Below are 22,818 nucleotides of genomic sequence, written 5' to 3'. Positions count from 1 at the left end.
TAATTAGACATCGAAATGGCAAATAAACCAGTTATTTACACAAATGGGTAAAATGGAGTAGTCAACTCTTTTACTTTACATACAGTGCACTAGTAGTATTTTAATTTTAAAATATATTTATTTATTAGTTCATTGTAGGAATATTACTTACAGAGTATGTTAAACGCGTTGTTGTTTTTTGTGAATACTAATACACTTTCATAAATAATCGACTTTTTTAAAGTTTTGGAAATAACCAACAAAAAATATTTCTGCTTTAGGTACAGGTTAAGTATTATATGGCACAAACAATAATACCTTTACCACTAACAGAAGAAACATGAACACTTATAATTTGTTACCAAACAATTAGTCATAGAAAAAATAACTATGACCCCTGAGTGAGATCGTATTCTAAAGTATACTTTTTGTGCTTTGCATTATCATTCTTTAAATAATCAGTCTTCTAATTTTCAAGTGAAATATTACAAAAATTTACATATTATTATGTAAAAATATTAATTTGGAAACTTTGTTCATTGATAACAGTGTTCTTCGTTCATTAAGGATTTGTCCCGTCCCCAAAAAAACACGTTCACAGGGCACTGATGTCGCTGCTATGCAAAATCTCTTTAACACATATGCATAGACATGAGGATATAACTGATGATGCTCGTGCCACCACTCAAGCAGATCTTTTTTTCGATCTAAATACTCTTCATTGAGATATTTATCGAGTTCGCGAATACGAGCAGCAAGTTGGTTATCTGGTCCAGTGATTTTTCTTATTTCTTGGTCATACTCGTCCCATATAGAGTCTTTTTTATTTTCATTACTGCTGCTACTAGAACAAGACACCGAAGGGTCGCTAGCAGTAGGATCAGCCACTAAAAATCTCGATTCTCCCTCTGAAATAACTGCACTCTGCCAACTTTATTTTTGAGGCGTTGTATTGCAACTTCACAAGCTTTTTGATTTCTAAATCCTCTCTGTCTAAATCGGGGGTCCAGAGTACTACACTCAGCATATAGAATGATGCACGTGATTTTTTTAAAGCCTACTGCAGGCTCTCGCTCCATCTCGCTATTGTCCGTCGGTCTTCGGAAAAGAGCGAACGAACTAAGTAGTGAAGTTATCCGTGAACTAGTTCACGTAGTTTGGCTGTGGGAGTGCTCTTCTGAACTAGTTCGTTCGCGAACTACACAAGACTACCAAACACCTAGTGTCGTCCCATGTGTTAAATTTGGCTATATGCTCATATACCTTCAGCCACTTGTTTGGATATTGGCCATCATCACAAGAGAACCTGGAAGAATGTCTCGTGTGGTGGCACACAGTTGCTGTCATCGTAACGTCCTCTTCTTCTTCTGTCTCTGGTAGATTGTGATCTGTTGAATATAGCTTGAACTCGGGTTTCTCGCTACACAAACGGCGCCTCTGTCGTGGCCTGATGGGAGCCACTGTGTCGTCGATAATGTGTGCTATCACAAGTTCCAATACCCGGCGCCTACACCAGAATAATGTCACGTAGAAGAAGGTGTAATTAGATGAATGACGAACACGAAATTCACTTAACAAAGGTTTATTCGGCACTTCCACATACAAGAGTGCAGAGCGAACTGCCTCCGGCCAGAACCCATACAGTATATATATGGCTACAGAACATTCCAGTACAATGATTCTTGACATTTGTGGATTCTTATAGAATGTACTCAAACCGAATACAGAAATTAAAATTGTACAGCCCGGGTGAGTTTTGAACTCGTGACTCTCCATGCAACAGTTTAGCATCATAACCACTACACCACGGTGCTAATCAGCTTCTTCTGCGACAGTATTACTAGTTACTGACATTTCATCATATCAAGAAATGTGTAAATAGGGTGATGAGGTAGTGCACATGAACATTCATCCTCCAATCCGGAAAGCACATTCCCAGCTCTGCTGTATCCTCAATTGTGGGTCATCGTCTGTGGGTATAGTTGACCATACAGAATGAAGGTGGGTCTTGGCCACGTGTCGTCCTCTCATAAATTTCCGGGCTTCCATGTGACATTACAGTTGATAGGCTGCAAGGGCATTGACCACTAGAGAATTTGTATGTATTATTTATTTTCCGGTTCACAATTGAGTCTGCCAAAAATATAAATCTGCCTGTCTGAAGGGAGGGGGGGGGGGGGGGGGGAGGGGGGTTTCAGATGCGCCTACAAATTAGGCACACATACATACACAATTACATTTGTACATACAGATTATGTACATATTCACATAAAATTAATGTTTCAATTAAATTTCTGCACAGGCCCTATCTATCTAGTGATAGAAAGCTAACTATACTTCAGCTTTTTTGAAAAAACCAAAATGGCCACAATTAAAAATTCTTCTACTCTGTCACAACCAACAACTTCAATTACGGATCTGAAAAAAAATGGTTTTAGTTTCAAAACTTAAGAATCTGCCCGAAAGTATGAAAAAAATGCAGTAACAAATTAGTCTTGCCTGCTGAATTCAGCATGCCAAGATATGTTATGAAACAAATTTTCAGCCTCCTGCTATATTTTTATGACTGGGTTGAAATTTCACTGGTACCTTCCCTTAACTATTCTTTACTCCAAAAATCATGTTTCCTCTCTTTTTTCTGTAACATAAGCAGAATGGCTGCCAAGCCAGCGCATCATTGTCTGGACTTGAAATTTTCTGGTAAACAAACTCATGCTTGTACAAGCACACTTGAGCTGTGTGTAGGCAAAAGGAATTTGTTCTGATTCTTAGTGGTTTGCGTGCGGAGGAGTATTTACATCCAACTGAAGACTCCAGATGGCTAGTACTACTCAGAAGAAATGTATAAATGTATTAGAAAATACAGTAACAGACTTTGCTGGACAATTTATTTGTGGCTGTTTAAAGAGGGAAGGATTCTTCAGAAAAAAAGCCTCATATGTGCAAAATCACTTGAGAAATCAAGAATAACTGCAGAGTTCTACGCCATATTCAGTTATCGTAATGAAATAGTAAGCTGTAAATATTTTATGCTCTTTGGTAACGAAGAACTGCACCAGAAAGCATGAATGAATGAACAACTTAAGTTGCATGTGGCAACAGTTATCTGCCTAAAAGATAGTCCATATGTACGAAACTCGTGCACGGAGTCAAAAGTCAGTAATTTGAACAGAGTATTTAAAAGGCAAGCAATGTATGGGAGATGAAGTTCACATGCACACTGATCCAATGCAAGTGGTTTCCTCACCCTACATGTACCAGTTGCTCTTACCTTGATCTAGCATATACATAATTGAATGTGTCATATAGCAGAGAGATTCTGATCATTGGGATATCTATTGGCAACGTAGTGTATGTCAGCATGCTTGTGTCCCTGGACTCTTACGTGCCAGTGTACCAAGAAAAATGATACATACTTCCCCAGCCGTTACAACAGAAGGGAGTTCTGTTTTGTTTGAATCATTTTCTGTTCTGTGTATGCCTGTTATAGTGCTTTCAGGGCACAGAGGGAATATTAGAACTTGTTACTTAATTACACTTTGTCTGTGACTTCAAGATTGCACATACTTCAGCACAAAATACTGTAAATTCATTGGAAGCCAAATCCTGAATATGTAACTGGAGAAAATTACTGATTAGCCTAAGGTGGCCTCTCCTTGATTTGAATCAATTTGTGTATACTTCATTTGCGGTGCTTATCGAAAATATTACAAGGGTGGCTCAAAAAGTAACAAGTCCTCTGTATGAAAAAGTTTATTTAGGAGATCAAAGAGATGCACAGAGTTATTGAGTCACATATCATCATGATTGTCCAAGCATTTGTTCTATTGGCAAACAAATCTGGTAAAACTAACATATGAGAAATAATGATCTGGGTCTAGGAGCCACTTAACAATGGCCTCCTGAATGTTGACATTGGTTCGGAGGTGGCAACCAGCCTGGTCCTTCTTTTACGGTCTGAAGAGATGAAAACCACGTCATACGAGATCTGGACTGAGAGGAGGATTTTCCAATACAGCCCTTCAGAAACAGTGGACCAAATCATGCATAACTGATTAGACATTTTTGCCCAACAACACAGCACCTTTTGGAAACAATCCCAGTTGTTTCCTCTGAACTGGTTTCTGCAACTGTTCCGGTGTGGCACAGAAAACTGGCAGCATTTGTCGTCACTCTGTGGCAAAGGAAATCAACCAGCAATACCATGCAAGTTCCAAAATGCTATGACTGTTAATTATGCGGATTCCATTGTTTTGAACTTCTGAATGCATAAAGACGAGGAGTATCTTCGTGGCACTGACTCTTTCTTCATCTCAGGTGCCACATCACACACCTGTGTTTTGTCGGCTTTGTCCTGTTATGATATGGTGATGGAACATCCTCTGTCTGATACTGAAGTAGGTATTGGAGAGACAACCCAATTTGCATGGCTTATTTTCATCAGAGAGTTGCCACAGTACCCTGCAATAGCAGGTCTCCCAGTAGTCCAATGTGTTGTGGACAATATCCACTATACCACCAGTGCTGATGTTGAATATATGTGCAATCTGCCTAACATGAATGCGATGATCTGCTTAAATAAATACTTTGACACGTTACGCATTGTCATTTGAGGTGGATGTGCTTAGTTGCTGTATTCTTTGCTCATCTTGCGCATTTATTTTACTTTTATCAAATTCATGGCACATAATTACACTTGTTTTCATGATGTTACATTTGCTACATAAACTTACAGTACTTGCCAGTGAATTGTAGCGAAGTACATTTTTAAAACACAAAAACCTTATTACACATTAGCACTTCAATTGCCAAACATGTACCCTTGAAAGCTTGTATCTTGAAACTATATTTCAGAGTGTAACAGCATAGCTACTTCCATCTGCTGATGGTGGTTGAAAGCTGTGACTGACTCTATGTGTCTAGATATTGCAGCATTAACTCACTGGGGAGCTATTGTGTCCTTACTTCCTGTATCACCCTCATAAAAAATAAAGAATTCAGAATAATTTTTTGAGTGCAGTATTTTTTGAATTTAGCTGTAAATCTTTCTGGAGCTCCTAAGGAGACAGTATGATCTGATGTCAGCCATTTCTAAAAGGGAGTTCTTAACATGAGTTCCGAAAGGTTTCATTCCTTGCAGATGATTATTAAAGATCTGTTCCATTACTGGTTGAGATATGGGCTGGTACACGGGTGTCTGTGGGGTAGAACAAATCTTACAGACTTGTCACTAAAGGCAGGAAAAAATCATATTATTCTATGACCAATTTCAATAATGTTGTCACATTGTAACCACAGTGAAGTACAAAAGCGAAAGCAGGTTCATCAGTGAAGTACAACATTTAACACTGAAAGCACATTTATTATGAACACAAATGTATAGGTAGAACAGAACTGGATGAAAAGGCTGCTGTTTATACGAACAGCAAATATTCCAGAATATACGAACTTTACAAATGTAAGAAGTTTTGAAGACATTCAGGAAATGATGAATACTAAATAACAAACAATTACTGGTTGTCGGGTTTGAACTGGTGACCTGCAGGACACCAGCCAGTCATGCAGACCACTGAGCCACTCTGCATGCAGCACAGCTCATGGCATTGTAACCTCTCCTGGAGAAATGGTGGCCAGCTGTTTCAGAATGTCTCACTGAAGTAGACTACAGCATCGTTGATTTATACAGCAATGCTGGTGGATCTTTGCATACTGGTCTTGTTGTCACATAGTCTCCACTGTGACTAGCATTGAAGGTAGATCCCATCAAAGCTTCATGATCATTGAGTGGATCTTCAGTTTCTGAGAAGCCCCCATCATCAATCTGTGCCGCAGGGCTATAGTAGGGCTCTGTACATAGGACATGGACGATGTCTCAGTGCTTTTCTTCCTGATGATGAATCATAATCATTGAATTCATATGTGACATCCAGAAAGTAAGGAAGGGCATGATACAGCACAAAGTATTTCTTTACTATCTTTTCTGTTAGTACCACTTTCTGCATAGGTGTAAAAATTCATCTCTTGGGCTTGATCTCACAGGTTGGTGTTTAATGTTACAGTGCCCTTGGTCATTCTCAAGGGCATCCAGAGTCTGTATGCGAGCCAACTGTAATTCTTCTTCAGTCCTAGTGATGAAGTACTTCATGTAGCAGTACTTCTGAGCATTGTGTGGTTGAAACAGGAACAATGTATCCATTGTTGTTTCAGCCCCAATGGGTATTATTGTATCTCAGTTTCTCTGTGTGACAGCAGTGGCCATCATGAGCATACCTGCCAAAGTCTTATTCAAGCTTTCTGTGAGACCATTTGTTGGGGTGTGGTAGAAATTTGTAATCCTGTGGGTGATGTAATGTGAAATTGTGATTGATACTAGTCTCAGCTCTTCCGCAATTACAGATCATCACACTGTGTGCTCCTGTCTTCAAAGTGATATCTTCTACAAGGACCCTTGAACTTTGTGAGTTTCAGCAGTTGGCACGGCTTCGGTGACAATGTAGCAACTCCATATTTGTCGAGTTCGGGAACCTCACCTAGAGGTCATTTACAATTTGGTGGAATTTTGCTGCTGCAAGCAGGATTGGTTCCAGGGTGTCCCAAGAGATAACTGCAACACTTGCTTCCATTGTTGGCATTCTGTACAGTGCCTCACATAGTATTTAATCGATCGGTAGAGACCTGGCCAGTGATACCAACATCTCATTCTGTCTAAGAGTCATCACAACTCCCAAGTGATGAGATGTTGGAACATCATGGAAATACTACAGGATATGAACTGGGATTATGAGCAACTATTTCTGCACCACTGACAGTTCCTCTTTTATAATGTTCTGTTTATTAACTGGAATTCTTCTTTGGCTGGTTCCTCACTCTTCAAGACTTCTATGGTTTTTAGCAATGTGGGATTTTCTCTCTGTTAACGAGCAATGTGATTTAATGCAGTGATGACTGAGATTTTGTCTTCACTGTGGTGTTCCAGCAAATGATTCCTTGAAAGACAGTGAGCTTCTTTCTGGTTGTGTCCAGTTTTGTATATTACTGTAAGGTTGTACTCCTGAAGTCTTAGTGCCCGTCTCACCAGTCCACCCAATGGATCAGCCAGCATAGAGAGTGGTGGTCGGTCACAACAGGAAATGGTTTGCCAAATAAATATGGCCAGAACTTTTCATAAGCCCAAACAACTACAAGACACTCTTTCTCTGTTGTAGAGTAGTTCCTCTAGAACTTATAGATTACTCTGGAAACATAACCTCTCACCTTGTCAGCACTTTCCTGAATTTGTTCTGGAACTGCACCTATCTCATAACTACTAGTTGTCTGGTCTATCTAGGCATTTTTGCCATGCAGTGTTAACTGGAGAAGGCATTAGTGCCTCCTTTGCCACTATTAATAGCACATTCAAAAAAACCATATCATGTGACGAATGCGCCAAGGAGTCGGAAGATCTGTGACAGCTCTTATATTCTCTGGATTGGGATGGACTCTATCACCATTAACTATGTGCCCCAAGATTTGTATTTCTTGAGTGGCAAAGAGACACTTTTGGACTCAGGGAAAGATTTGGAGCCTGAACACACTTCAACACAGTTGCTAGGTAGCTTAGATATTCTTCAGATGTCTTTGAAAAACTGACAATTTCTTCCAGATACCAAAGACACATTGTCCGTTTAAGGCGTCAAAGCATGTTTCTCCATCATAAGCTCGAACTTGCCTGGAGCACCGCATAGACCAAAAGGCAGAACTTTGAACTCATGAAAGCCATCAGGATGTATGTAGGCAGTCTTTTCCCAGTCAGCCACATCAACCTCATTTTGTCAATAGCCTATCCATAGTTGAGATACCCTTTGCTCCTTTCAAGCAATCTACGAGGTCTATTCAAAAAATTCCAGAACATTCGTAGTTTTGCGCCAATAGTGTGTTGGAGTGAAATGCGGTTGACATACCTGTGTTTAATGTGTAAATGCCAGAAGTTTCATTTTTGTATGTCTCTTAGTTATTGTTCAGTGCTGTATTGAGTAGAACGTTGCGTTGCACAGTTTGCGAATTACGAGATGGCAGAGTTAGAGGAGCGACACGTCTGCTTTAAATTTTGTGTGAAACTCAAGAAAACCTTCACACAGACGCACCAAATGATGCAGGAAGCAGTGGTTCATATGGTTTTAAAAGGGCTGGATGGAAGTTAAAGATGACCCTAATTCAGGATGCCCTTTGATATCTACCGACGACGCTCATGTCAGGAACATCAACGAAATGGAGTGTGCCAATTAAAGACTGACCATCCAAGAGATTGCAGGAGAATGTAACATTTCAGTTGGATCATGTCATGAAATCCTGACACAGCATCGTGGAATGCATTGTGTTGTCACCAAATTCATCCATGGCTCATGAATCAAGGCCAGAAAGGCCTTTGCATTGCAGTCTGTCAATTAGAATGAGATGTTCCTTCAGAGAATCATAACTGGTTATGAGATATGAGTCTATGGTTATGATTTTGAATCTTGGTCTCAATCTTCACAATGGGCTGGGAAAGGTTCTTATAGTTTTCTTTGACTTTCAAGGATTAGTTCATCATGAATTTGTGCCACACAGACAAACTGTTAGTCGATGGCACTATTGGGACATATTGCGATGCCTGCAGGAAAATGTGAGAAGGAAATGGCCCAAAATGTGACTAGACAATTTATGGCTTTAGCATCACAACAATGCACCCGCACGTTCATCCGAGTTGGTGCATGACTATTGCACAAAAAACAAAATCACTCTGCTGTGATCACAAAATCACTTCATTTCTGGTATGTTTTGTTGTGCAAAAAATTTCGGGAAATGTGATGTCTTCAACTAAAAGTACTGCCAAAATGGAGTTTGTGGAAAGTAGGATATTTTCACATCTAGAATTATTGCTCCTTACACATGTGAAATGAGCAGTCTTATTAAGAGTATACAGAACCTCAGTTTCGGGGAAAAGTCAGAATCCAATTTCAACATTCAGTAACTATCAGTTAACAATATTATTAAACTGCTACCCTTAGAGTTGTGACATTTTTACAGGGGATCAAGGAAAATGTCAAATTTTGCTTCATTTCGTAAACACTGCTGATGTTGACTCACGCTGCTAAAAACTGTGATTTTCTGTTGTTTTTAAAGTTATTGTTTATGCGAAATTTTCCTGTCCTTATTTATCACACCATGAAGGGTCTCTTTGAAGTTAAGTGGTAAACCACCTTCGTCAACACAGAGGTCGGGAATAGAGTTGGTCATAATGCCATTGTGGCCAGTTTGTATCCTGCATTGTGCACCACATCTAATGTAAGGACTTGAGAAAGTAAGTTACACACAAGACCACTGCACACCAAGAGTAGTGCATTGTCAGATGAGAGTACATGTTCCAGGTTTCCTGCAGAGAGAGTTCTGCTGCAGCATGGATAACAGGTGCATCACGATGTGGGAATACAATAGTGCAGCAGTTGGAAATAAAAACTGCACACAAATTCACCATGAAATTCTGGTGGTATATAGACCAAATGTGATGCTTCATCCTCCGCTAGTGATATGATGCCCACAATTTGAACACCACAGAAATAGGTGATGCTAATCGGAAAGGGGACCTTTGGCATTGACTGCAGACAACAATATTCACGCAGTCGAGGAACCTATTCACAGCTATTGCAGAGTGACTCTCGAGGAAATTGTTCAACAGATGCGCATCTGAATAGGCAGTGCTCATTCCATCATCCAAAATCATTTACAGTTCGGAAATTGTGCTCTCACTGGTTTCTGCGATCACTCTCGTGTACATTCAAAGGCACAGGACTTATAGCGTCATTGGACTTCCTTGAACGTTACTTTACGGAACACAATGATTTCCTAAGACATAGCATTATAAGCAGTGAGACATCAGTCCATCATCTCACATCTGCAACAAACACAATGTCTATGATATAGTGATCAGAATCAGAGAAGACTGTGGATAGCTCAAGAATCAGCGGAGACTGGCAGAGAGCATCGACTAGGAGCCACCAGAGTGTAAAAAGTTGACAACAGAAGAGAAAAGCAGACAACGGAGATGGCGCGACAGAACAAAGAGTCCAGCAAGCAAGCCAAAATTGAAAATTAAGACACTATGAAATCAGGACCAAGCTAATGATATGTAGCAAGGTCAATACAGTACTGCAGAGACATCACAGACATCACAACTGGCTGCAGAGCCAGTGTGCTGCCTGCTTTAATGGGAAGCCACAGGCAATGAAAGGCTGGCACAGTGTGTGTGTGTGTGTGTGTGTGTGTGTGTGTGTGTCTTTATGGTGGCACTTACAGCAGCGCACTCAGATGCAGCCATGCCTCCTAATGACTATCATTGATTTCCATGCTGTCTGGCAGCCCTTCAAACACACAGGGCCAGGATACCAGAGCCCTCCTCCCTGCAGTTGGCACGTAGGACCAGAAGCACCCTGGATGATACTGGGGAAGGAGAACAGGTGGCACTGGTTGAGGCTCAAAAAAGAAGTTCGCCAGCTAGGAGGAAAAATGTGGTGCCTGGCACCAAACTGGGGTGCGACACCGTTGACAGTGACAGTGTGGGCAGTGACGACCAAGACGGCAGAGGTCACACTGAGACCTCCACTTCCATGCTAGTCTATGAGCGTGCCCACGCAACTGAGCCCAGCAACAAGCGCCCGAGATGTCGAGTGCAGGGTTCTCTAGGCTGTGAGGCTTGGAGATGACGGTGACTATGTGGCTGCTGCCCATGGAGAAGCTCCACCGGGCTATGGTCATGGGTGGGGGTGATCCTGTAGGTGCTTAGAAACAGTGTGAGCACTGCTGTGGTGGTGGAAGTACACACCGCTTTCAGCATTTATTTTTTAATTGTATGCGCCACATACTCTGCTTCACCATTGGAGGAAATTATGGACTAAACAGGTGCTTGATACCACTGGAGGTCCAGAACTGTGCAAAACCCGCTGCCGTGAATTGGGGTCCATTGTCCAACATGGTTCTGGGAAGCCCTTTGATGACTAGAATGTGAACGAGAGCAGTGAGAATAGCGTCAGTGTTGGATGCCATGCTGACCACATATGAGTGGTTAAAATAAGCGTTGACAACAGTGAGCTACATAGATCCCAGAAAGGGGTCAGCAAAGTCCAGATGAAAATGCTCCAAGGTGCAACAGGTCATGCGATGGGGCAGAAGACTGGAGTGGAGCAGTCTGTTGCTGGCCACAAGCAGAGCAGCTGCATACCATGGCCTTCATGTGTTTGTTCAGCCCCGGCTGGGAGACATGTCGCCTTTCAAGGGCTTTCTTCCACAGCATACCCCAATGCCCAAGGTGGAGTATTGCAAAATGTGGGGGACACAGGGCAGTTGGAATGATGACACAGTGTGGACAAGCCTCTGTGTCAAGTGGGAGAACATCGGAGACAACCAAAAGCGGTGGAAGAAGTGAGCCCAGGTCCGAAGCTCTGGATCAACCGTCTTGGAAAAAGAATTGGGCCACTCATGTATCACAGTGTGTGTGACATACTGCATCATGGGGTCATGACAAGTCTATGCAGCTATTTGAGTAGCTGTATTAGGAAACCCATCCAAGGCCAGCCATTGTTCCTCATTGATGCGGAAGCAGAAGATTTCCTGTTGGTCAAATGCCAGGTCAGACCCCAAGGGCAGACGAGAAGGGGCATCCGCGTTTGCATGCTGTGCAGTGGGCTTATATTTAACGTCATAAATGTAGGAGCTGAGAAAGAGTGCCCAATGCTGGTGTAGTGTAGTCCACTCTGGAAGACAAGAGTGGAGCCCAAAGAAAGCTACTAGTGGGTTGTGGTCCATAATGAGTGTAAACCTGGTCTCAAATATGTAAACATGGAATGTCTTAATGGCAAAAGTTATCGTTAGAGCTTCTTGACTCATATGCAAATACTTCTTTTGAGTTGTGTCAGCACCTTTGACACATAGGCAATCAGTAGCTCAATACACTTATCATTCCTGTGTGCCAATATTGCTCCAGTGCCATAGGGACAAGCATATGTGGCCAATACCAGTGCACACAAAGGAATAAAGTGCATAAGGCAAGACACCGAGTGCAACAGATGCATCAGCTGTGAAAAAAAAAATGTTCAGCGGTGGTTAAGTGGATGCACAATGTGGCCACTTGAGGGAAGAACTTCCAATAATTGTTCACCTTTCCCAGAAAAGCCTGCGTGTCCTGTTAGTTTTGGGGTTCAGGGAGAGAGTCAGTGGCAGAAACTTTGTGGTCTGTGTAAAACAACCCCAACTTTTTCTTCTTTACTTTGATTGGGTCCAATTTACTACTGTTTTTCTGTTAAGGGAGTTTATGAAAAGTCATTGGGTTGTCATTAAGCTATGTATTCTGCAATGATTTCCACAGTTCCAAGCAGCAGGTACCTTCCCCCACCTTGTCAGTTAGCTTTTAAAATTTGAAAATGCCTTATGCATGTAACACTTAAAAGGTTCTGTAGCAAAGCAATCACCATAATACCTTGTCATTTGTTGAGATTAAAGCACCACACATGTGTCCATTTAATCCAATCCCTAAGCAGACTTTCTGCCTTGAATTAATTTGTCTGTGATTGTATCTGGCAGATAGCGTCTGTCTCTAACAAAGATTGACCGAGATCGCAGATACGGGACTCAAGCACACTTGAATCACATACAAAATAAACACTTATAAGTGAGACACATAAACAGATAACATATCCACAAATATTGCTTAGCAACGGCAGTTATAACAATAAATAACTCTGAGTTACTGTCTGCTATTTAAGATGGATATGTGGGTAGGCAGTGGCAACGGCCTTGCCACAGTGGATACACCGGTTCCCGTGAGATCACCGAAGTTAAGCGCTGTTGGGCATGGCTGGCACTTGGATGGGTGACCATCCAGCCGCCATGCGCTGTTGCCATTTTTCGGGGTGCACTCAGCCTTGTGATGCCAATTGAGGAGCTACTCGACCGAATAGTAGTGGCTTCGGTCAAGAATACCATCATAATGACCGGGAGAGCAGTGTGCTGACCCCATGCCCCTCCTATCTGTATCCTCCTCCTCCTTGGATGACATGGCGGTCGGATGGTCCCGGTAGGCCACTCGTGGCCTACAGATGGAGTGCTTTTTTTTTTTAATTTATTTGATGTGTATTGTCTTAATACTGTTAGCAACTTAGATCTTTTAGTATTCTGAGTGTCCTTGGTGTAATTATTAAGTGGGCCAATCAACAAATGAGCAAATGATCTCAGATTGGAACAAAATTAATGTAAGCACTAACGAATGTGTGGTGACCTGGCTTGAAATTACACAACTGTAAACAGTTTTGATTTCAAGTATACTTAACTGATTATAAATGTCACTATTGTTTCATGAGCAGTAGCTCTAAATAACGTGGGTTCACAGTATCAATAAAGCAAAATTGTTCAAAATTGATCACCAGTATCTTCAGAGTATCATAAGTTTAATTATGGCTTTTGTATTATCACAAATTAACAAAGTAATGGTGAACTAGTATCCTTAGCATGACCGCTATGTCGAAACCCTTTGTTATGTGAAAACCACCTAAAATTCTGGGTGTTACTGAAGGAGAACTGTTGAACAGTAAATTGAAAACTGACTTGAACCTACATTATTGATGGGAGTTTATGTTGACACCCTACAGCAATGAACATCTGTTGACAGTGTGACTGCAGAGATATGCAGTCTGCAGCTTCCTACCTGAAATAGCTGTATAGGATCTCTGTTGCCAACACTCTGTTGTCTCGTAGTTCACTGGCATGCCAGAATATGACATAAACAAACTATCACTGATTCAAAAGCAGAACAGGATAGGCCAATCAAGCTAATTTACTGTTAAGAACATAAGGTGATTTCCAGAAGTAACATTGGCTGGTTGACTGACTATCCACAGTGACATGCAGTCCACCCTTTTATTCTTCACATCACCAAAATTAAATTTTTCAGGAATTGGCCCTCACACAGGTTCTGACAGTTTTGAGCATACTATACCAGACCATAGACAGCTCACTGCTCCAAATGATTACAGTCTGTTTTACTCACAGTATTCTGCTGTACTCATAATTGCATTGCAACATAGACCACTGTTGCTCCTCAGCTGTCTCTTTGTAACATTATTCACAGATATTAACTTTCCTAATGGGCCAAAGCTCCTAAAATTATAACAGCATTACACAATAATTGACGACATTCATTCTACATAATACATTACACTGCATCTGCACACACAGAATGATTAAAATCCAAGATAAGCAATGTTAACAGAGAAAAGGAGAAAAAAAATACATGAAAAGAAAAAAATACATGTTGACTTCATTTATGTTTTACAGAGCTCTAAATGATTAGTAGTAGTAGATTACAATTCTGTAACATAAGCCAAGTAAACCAGTTACAAGTGGGGTGGATCCCATCTTTATTGAGCAAGCGGCGAAAGTATTCCACTTTCTCCTGAAAAAACTGATTTATGTGGAAGCTACATTTGAGCCTTGTATCATGCGACGTAGTAAAGAGACTACAAAGGTTACGTAGGTGGTCCGATGCTTAGTGCCTATGACAGTTAAGTCATCGACGTAATTATTACAAGCAGAAATGGACACAGTTAAGTGTTCCATATACCTTTAGAAAATCACTGGAGCAGAAGTGATCCCAAAAGGCAAGTGCCTATATTTGTATAAGCCAAAGGGGGTGTTGACAGACATAATGCATTGCGATTGCTCATCCAGGGAGATCTGCGAACATGTTTCAGCAAGACCTATCTTAGAAAAATATTCACCCCCAACAAGCTTTGTGAGGAGCCCTCCTCAACATGGGATGGGGTAGGTTTTCACTTGTGCCTGTGCATTGATTGACATTTAAAATTTCCGTATAGCCAGAGAGAGCCATCGGGTTTCTTGACCACTACCGAGGGTGTGGCCCAAGCACTAGTTTTAACAGGTTTGATCACCCCAGCTTCATGGAGTCGATTGAGTTATTGCTTTATAGCCACCCGAAAAGAGACAGGAAGACCCCGCACTTGGCAGAAATGGGACACAGCATCTGGATGTAAAGAGACGTGAGCATGAAAATCCATTGTGCACCCCAGGCTTGATTCGAATTGAGGTGCAAAGGTGGTACAGAGGTTTTCAAGCTCCTGGAAGGGAACTGTGTCTGAGATAACATGAACCTCGTCAATGAAGGAGAATCCAAACAGTGAGAAGGCATTGAAACCAAAAATGTTGCCTGCTGAGTGACTATTGACAACAAAGAGCGTTACTAGCCTTGCAAACAGTTTGTATGTCATGTGGACCATGAACTGACCCCAAAGAGGAATCGAACTATCACCTTAGGTGACTAAAGTACGAGAGGGCATAGCCAAGGTGGTGGAACCAAAGTGAGGATACATTTCGAGGTTAATCAAAGAAATGGTAGCTCCTGTGTCCACCTGGACATGGATGGCCTAGTTTGCAATCATGAGGTCAATAAACAACTTAGTGGTGGAAATATCACCCTGTAAAACAACTGCCTGAAGTTCATGCACTGTCCTGTGATGCATGTTGGAATGGCGTCCAACTGTCCTGACAGTTGACAATAGATCGTGCGATGATGCCCATCTTTCTCACAACAGATGTGGTGTGCCCAACAATCTGGACAGTCCGCATGTGGCTGTGCTGTGAAGCAGTCAGGATACAATGGGAGACCATGCTGTTCATGTTGATATGGCATGAGAAGCTGTTCATAGGCCATGGAAATGTCCAAAATCGAAAAACACCATGTCACTGGCGGGGAAAAAGACTTACAAGAATTCTGCCCCCTAGGCAGTGGCTGGACCGCTGCTACCAGGGTTTGAGCCATGAGGAGTTCATTTGCTACCTGTGTGATCTCAAAAGAGCATGCAGTTTTCAAAATATCATCTAAGGAAATCTTGTCCAGCTTGAGAGCTGCTGTGCGAACATCCTGACCGGGAGCCAATAGCACCGTGACAACTTGTATCAGAGAATCTGCATATGAAGTTTTGCAAGCAACGTTCATACAAGTGAAGTTGCAATGTCGACTCAACCCTACAAGTGGTACAACGAACAGGGTTGCTTGTGGTATTGATGGAACTTGAGGTTGCATGCGACAACATGGAATCATTATGAATGATAATTGAACAGCAAGAAACACATCTCCTCAGATGTGAGTGCAACCAGGTTCCAGAGTGGAACCAATTTCTTTACCAAGAAAAACATCTCTGGTGAAGCCCAACAAAGGAATAACGACAGTTGGAGATAATCATCCAAAACCTGAAAAGTGGCGACATGCTGTTTCAGCCACTGCAAATCTTTGTCCCAATCCTCCTTTTGCATCGTTAAATGGCGGAAAGGCAAGTGGACAGTACACGGCTGGGAAATTGAGTGCAGCTTGTATGTGTTGGGAACCCTAAACCTGTAAATGATGTGACAAAAGTTGAAATTGTTGTTGGAACTGGTGTTGCTGTTGCGTAAACTTCTGTTGAAGCTGCTGCAGCAATTGCTGCTGCAGGAGCAGCTGTTGCTGTTCCTGTTCCATGAGTTGCACAATCTTAGCATCACCGAACTTTTACCTTGTAGCCAGTTATAGTGACTGGAATCAAACAAAACCAGAAATGATTCAAGAAACAGCAGAGACTGGTCAAGAGTGTCGACAGTCAGCCCCTTGTAAGTAACAGGTGGACAACATGAGAGAGACAGACAATGATGATGGCACGACATAATAACAAATCCACTGAGATTGAAAACTAAGACTTAGGGAATTCAATACCAAGACAGTAATGTGTAGCAAGTTCAGTACTGTTGCACAGAGAAATCACACTGACTGTGAAGCAACTGTGCTGCCAGCTTTAAAGGGAAGCAGTTGGCACCGATAGACTGGTACAGTGGGTGTGTCTTTGCACTGGCCTACTGGCCTTGAAATGCACTGGGCTGGGATACCAGGTATGGAGTGGGGACCCACCAACTTGCCTCCAAAGGAGAAATGCAGGGCAGTTTGTGGCCACAAATTTCTTAAACTGTGAAGAAGGAGTTTCGTACACAGAGCTTATGGTAAAGTGCACAACCATTAATGCCGATTTGTACTGTGCAACACTGACATTGCTGCGTCATGCCTATAAAGACAAGAGGCATGGAAAATTAAGCAAAATTTGTTTTCCTGCACAGCAATGTAACACCCCACATGAAAGCATGACACAAACTTTGCTGCAACGTTCAACGTTTTCAATGCTAGGTTTGGAAGCATCTGACATACAGTCCAGATCTTGCCTCATATGATTTCAATCTTTTCAGCAAGCTTAAAGAACATCTAGGGGAAAGAAATTTTCTAAAGATGAAGATGTTCACACAGTGGTTCCCGAGTGGTTCTGTGACAAAGGAGCTGATTTCTATCATCAACGAACCGAACGATTGGTAGAACATTCTGACTATCGTTTACAGAGACCATGTTGAAAAACAGTGTCATGTGTCTTTGTCACTTTCAAGTGTAGTGCAGCATGCTGTAAAAACTGCTTGGCCTGCCATAATAATGTGTAACTAATTTTTTAATTCCCCTTATAAACTGATATTGGCACCCTATAAGCCATGCATCCAAAAGCCAGAATCTTATGAAGGCTATGTAAAAATGGAGCAAACTACCTCAGACTGCATCATACAAAGTATGAGTTAAGCATTTCAAAGTATTAAGTGTTTTCATGTCATCACCATAAGCAAAGCTTAACCTGTTAAGTGAGTAGTTTGTGCACGCGCCTCTTCCACAGTGGGTAATATACGCCAGCACGCCCGTTCACGGTGGTGCTGCGCACTGTTCTTACGTTTTCCTTCGCATTTTCATTGTTGAATTTAAATTGATATTGGGTGGAAATGAATAAAATATATTGCAGAAGCTAACAAAACTGTATTTTCGCAATATTACATATCGTTTTCAGTTTGAAACATTTTAAAACAAGGTGCTGCACACAAGGAAACTTTGCATTCTGCGCACCAGTATGAAGTCTCTTTGCGAAGACCTTTTCTAGTACACACCATACACATCCTTGTTGGTCTTTTCTTCGTTGTGGGTGGCAGAAGGTCTGGAAAATGCCTGGCTGTAAGGCGTGTTGCTTTTGGTGTTCGAGGTGGGCGTCCTACTGATGTCCCTTGATGTGTTGAAGATATGGTCAACTGTTCACCAAGACTAATCAGGAAGCTCATTCTACTTTGTTCATCACCATGCTTCTTGTACAGAATGTATGCATTGTAGCATGTAATGTCCAACAAGTGGCGGAAAAGCTTCTGATAGTATTTTTTCAGCCTGATTCTGACCATCTGGTAGCTTTGGAACTGAGAATCGCACCTATCCACGCCTCCCATATTCTTGTTGTAGTCAATGACAACTTGTGGCTTTTGAACGATTCCCTTCTTCGAGTTTACATTTACAAATGTATCGTCATGGAAGGTGCTGACCATAACAATGTCTCTTTTGTCTTTCCATTTCATTACCATTACCTTTGTACCCTGTTATGTACTCCCCTTTCTTCAGTTTTTCCTTTTTTACGAAGTCAGGGAACCCCTTCCTGTCTTGCCGCATTGTGACGACAACATCGGTGTTATTGCTGGTTAGTTTGTCCACCAAATCTGTACTGGTGTACCAGTTGTCAAGATAAATACAGTGGCCTTTCCCGAGTAGATCGTGTGCAAGCACCAAAACAATTCAAGAGATTATTTTTTCGTCTGGTTAGTGGCTACCATAATTAGTGTCCTTTCCAGTGTAAACAATAAAGTCCCATACATACCCGGAACTGCTTTCACAGAGTTTGTACAGTTTGATGCCAAATCTGCTATGCTTTGATGGAATATATTGCTTCCATCCAAGCCGTCCTTTCCAGAGCAACAACGATTCGTCAACGGTGATGTTCCTTTCTGGCATGTGCACTGATCTGAATTTATGCCGCAGATGCTCCATAATGGTGTGAATTTTGAATAGTTTTCTGCTGATAGTGCCTAGTGGATCATATGAGGTAATGTCAGCAAAGTGGAGGAATTTCAATAGAAGGTGAAACCGCTTTTCACTCATCACTTTCCTGAAGAAAGGTTTGTCAACTGATTCCCTCTTTGAAAAGTACATTTTGTGGTCTGGTTTGTAAAGAATTCCTTGAAGTACAAGCATTCCAATAAGTGTTTATACCTCGTCCCATGTAGTATTTTGCCAACTGTGGACCCTGGAGCATGCTGCTAAATTGGGATGAGAAGCTATGAACTGTTCTGCATATAAGTTGGTCTGTTCAGCTATCATTGTGCACAAAGCATCATCCACAAAACACATAAAACAACTCATCACATCGTTTTGTTTTAGAGACACAACTGTACCACTATTACCACTAACAAATATTGAATACGAACTGAACTAGCATGCACAAATTCACTAGGTACCGTCTGCTGCAGTAGTGTCTCATTGTCAGATGTTTCTGAATCGAAGTCACTTTCACTTGCCTCAACATCTGTATCTTGAAAACTTTCAGAACTGTCACTGAAATTATCGTCACTTTCTAAAAGCAGCTTCTCAATCTCCGAATCTTATAAACGACTTCTTTTCGCCATTGCAAAAGATCACTCACTAATGCTGCGGTAAACACAGACGAAAAAGGCGCGCTTTTGCGGCTGCTTCACAGGACGAATTTTCTCGACGCGCGCTCATGTGGACAATGTTATAACTAGCCTAGAACATGCTGTGTTGCGTGACAAGCTGCCATCTAGTGGACGAAGCTCAACTAATACCACAGTGGCAACGGCAGGCCGATAACTCGTCATTCCCACTAGCTACTAGCCACAGAACGCAGTGGATGGATATATCCGTCGAACCCACTGTGCAATAGCAGAGCATGGATGGATATATCCGTCATGCCCACTTAAAAGGTTAAAATGAAAGTGAGGTTCAGTAATCTCACTGTTTCATTTCATGTTAAATGTAACACTATTATGAACAGCTGTGCGATAAATTAACTGCAACACAAAAGCATATTCCTTAGTTCAATATTTAAAAACACTCTGTCCACTGATTCTTCTACCATTATAATTATTATCAGTTGAGAATGAACATAAAATGGAAAAAATAGGCATCTGCAAGCAAATAAGGAATGCTTTTATCTTGTTCAAAATCATGAGAAAAGATGTCATCAGCTTTAACATTTAAAGTAATGTAGGAAGAATAAGGATCATATAAAGATGGGAAAGTAAGCTCAGAAGCTCTATTCATGGAACTTTTCAAAGATATTCTTTCTGTTCATAGGCTTTTGTAATGAAAGTTATATAATGTCTCTATCATAGTTTCTGTCTACTAACTGTCTCCCTGAGAGCCACTTCCATTGGTGGAATGAAATCTTGAATCCACTCTAGAAGCAACTGTAGGAATGATTCCCTACCTAACTTACAAGCTTGAAACACTGAAAGTAAGTGTGGTGGACGCTGCACAAAGAACAATATCCACAGGCGGTTAGGTAAACATGTATTCAACAACCACACTACTACAAAACGTGAAACAGTCTCAGAATTTACAAATGCATCAAAGAGTCACTCACCGATTTGGTGGCACTAGATAAGGGAGCAGTGAAGTAGAAATAACAACACTGTGTGAAGTCACGACCTTGTCCCATGTATCACCAGCAGGACACTGATAATTTTCGGCATGAAATGCAGAATTAATCATATCTGACAGACACCAAGTGTGACGAGGGCGGGGTGGCTGGCTGACAGTAGTGCAACTCTGCTGTGTGACAGCAAGCGGCAGTGTGGTACTGTCACAAGCCACGGACATTGAGAAAGTTAGTGAGTTTGTTGGAGCCAGGCCAGGTCAGCCTGAGCCAGTGTCCAGTGCTGTGTGCACAGCAGTGGACAGGCACTAGGCACGGTTGCCACCACATGGCTGTGGAGGCAAGGGCGTAGCCACATTGCAGGGTTGTTGTGAAGAGGGGATGACAGCCTTGTAGCTGCGTGTGACAGCTGAAAGTGGACATGTCAGCCTTTGCGAGCGTGCCTCCGACATGAGGATGGGTAACGGCAGTTCTGAGGTGCGTCACTGAGAACGTGTGAAATAACACTGTTTTGAAGGTGGTAGAGGCTGCAGTGCAGCACTAGGGGTGTACCCAGTTGTTGAAGGAAGTGGAGGCAAAATTACTGCATTTTGTGCAGGCTGCAGAGGAGGTAGACGGGCAGGGACACGAGCATCCGGCACATTGGGGATGCAGCATGGTGAGTTTCCCATGGTGTCCTTGGTCATAGTGCGGTAGGTTCGTGTCTCGGCAGTTTTGACAGTGTGGGTGCTTGGTGCAGTGGCATCAGCAGTGGTGACGGAGGCTTTGGCAGGGGCGGCGTGCATCTGCGACGCGTTGATGAGAATGGTAGTAGGGTTGCATGGTGTGGGATTGGGCAACTTAGAGGCAGGCTTCTGACTATTGATCAAAATGCTGGTAGTTCCATGGAGATTCAGGGTAAATGTCTTAAAGTCCTGCTTCCGGACCCCATGGAGGCTGGAGTTGTATGGGTGAAGTGGGAGACAGTGAGCATCGATGTGCAGCATAATGTGTGTGCATGCATGACATGAGTTCAGTGTGAGTGAATGCCCGGTGTTCGCTGTGGCACTGGGGAGGAGTGGTGGGCCATGCAGTCCTGCAACCTGGCAATGTATTCAGGGATGACATCATCTGTCGGCCAGCTGCAGGAAGTTGGTTAGCACAGCTAGTGGTTGGCCATAAACAAGATAAACAGCAGACATGTCGAGTTTGGTCTTGTGAGTGACATGGAGGCTAACGAATACCAGAGGCAAGCAGCGGTCCACCTATTATCATGGCAGTTGAAGGTGGCCTTCAAAGTATGGCTGAGCTGTTCCACCATGCTGTTGGCATGTGGACAGTAGCTCAATGTCAGTTATGGGTCTGCCTCAGAGAGATCTGTCAGCATGCGAAAAAGGGCAGATGTAAATTGGCATCTGCAGTCTGTAGAGACTTGGCATGGACAGATGAAACAGGCAATCCCCGTGGTGACGAAGATGGCTACTATTACAGCGATGAGGTTGGGTATTGTCATTGTACCAGGCCAATGAGTGAATCTATCCACCATGGTGAGGAACTAGTAGTAGCCATCAGAGGAAGGTAGAGGGCCAATATTGTCCACATGAATGTGAGTGAAGTGATGCCTGACATCTGGGAAATCGGTGATGAGGGCAGGCACGTGGTGATTGACCTTGGCGTGCTGATAGTCGAGGCAGGTGCAGGCCCAGGTCCTGCAGTCCCTCTGAATACATTCCCACACGATACACTGCATCATCAGAGCAGTAAATGCATGCATGCAAGAATGTGCCAGGTTGTGTAAATAGTCAAATGTGACCTTGCAGAAGGGAGTGGGCAGGTACGGCCACAATGAGCCTGTAGATATGTTGCACCAGTTACTGCTGTTTGAGCTGGGAGCTGACGTACGTTGAAGCTGGAGTCCGGAAGTGGTGTCCAGGCTCATGAGCAGTGTGAAGTGCCCTATAGTCCAGGGAAAAGGCACGATGCAGGTGCAGCTGTGGCGGTCGATGTTGCCAATTCCAGAGATGTGACATATGTCAATAGCAAATTCAGAGATGAATGACATCTGCATGAATTGGCGAGCACTGGTCAAAGACTTTCGTGAGGGCAAATGTAGGCTAGTGGCCGTGAAGTGACAGCCAAAAGTATTTTACTGCCTTGTAGATTGTGAGGAGCTCTCTTTCGTATGCCCTCCAGTGCCGTTGAGTGGCAGAGAGCTTGCTGGAGCAGTAAGCAAGCAGCTGCCGGGTGTTGCTTGCATGCTGCTGCAGAACAGTGGCGGTTGTCATCTGGCCGGTGT

The 22,818-nt window shown here is 42.5% G+C and overlaps 1 protein-coding gene and 1 pseudogene across 3 annotated transcripts in view; both read left to right on the top strand.

The window, feature by feature from the left end:
- Window positions 1–22,818, top strand: part of LOC126184368 (ATP-dependent helicase brm) — a 437,613-nt gene that overhangs the window by 309,868 nt on the left and 104,927 nt on the right. The window lies entirely within an intron of this gene.
- On the top strand, window positions 12,774–12,890 carry LOC126185651 (5S ribosomal RNA; annotated as a pseudogene).

This window comes from Schistocerca cancellata, chromosome 4 (genome assembly GCF_023864275.1).
Source record: "Schistocerca cancellata isolate TAMUIC-IGC-003103 chromosome 4, iqSchCanc2.1, whole genome shotgun sequence".
In the NCBI taxonomy this organism is placed as follows: Eukaryota; Metazoa; Arthropoda; class Insecta; order Orthoptera; family Acrididae; genus Schistocerca; species Schistocerca cancellata.
Note: the sequence above shows the minus strand (reverse complement) of the source record. Positions and strands in the feature narration are given on the sequence as shown.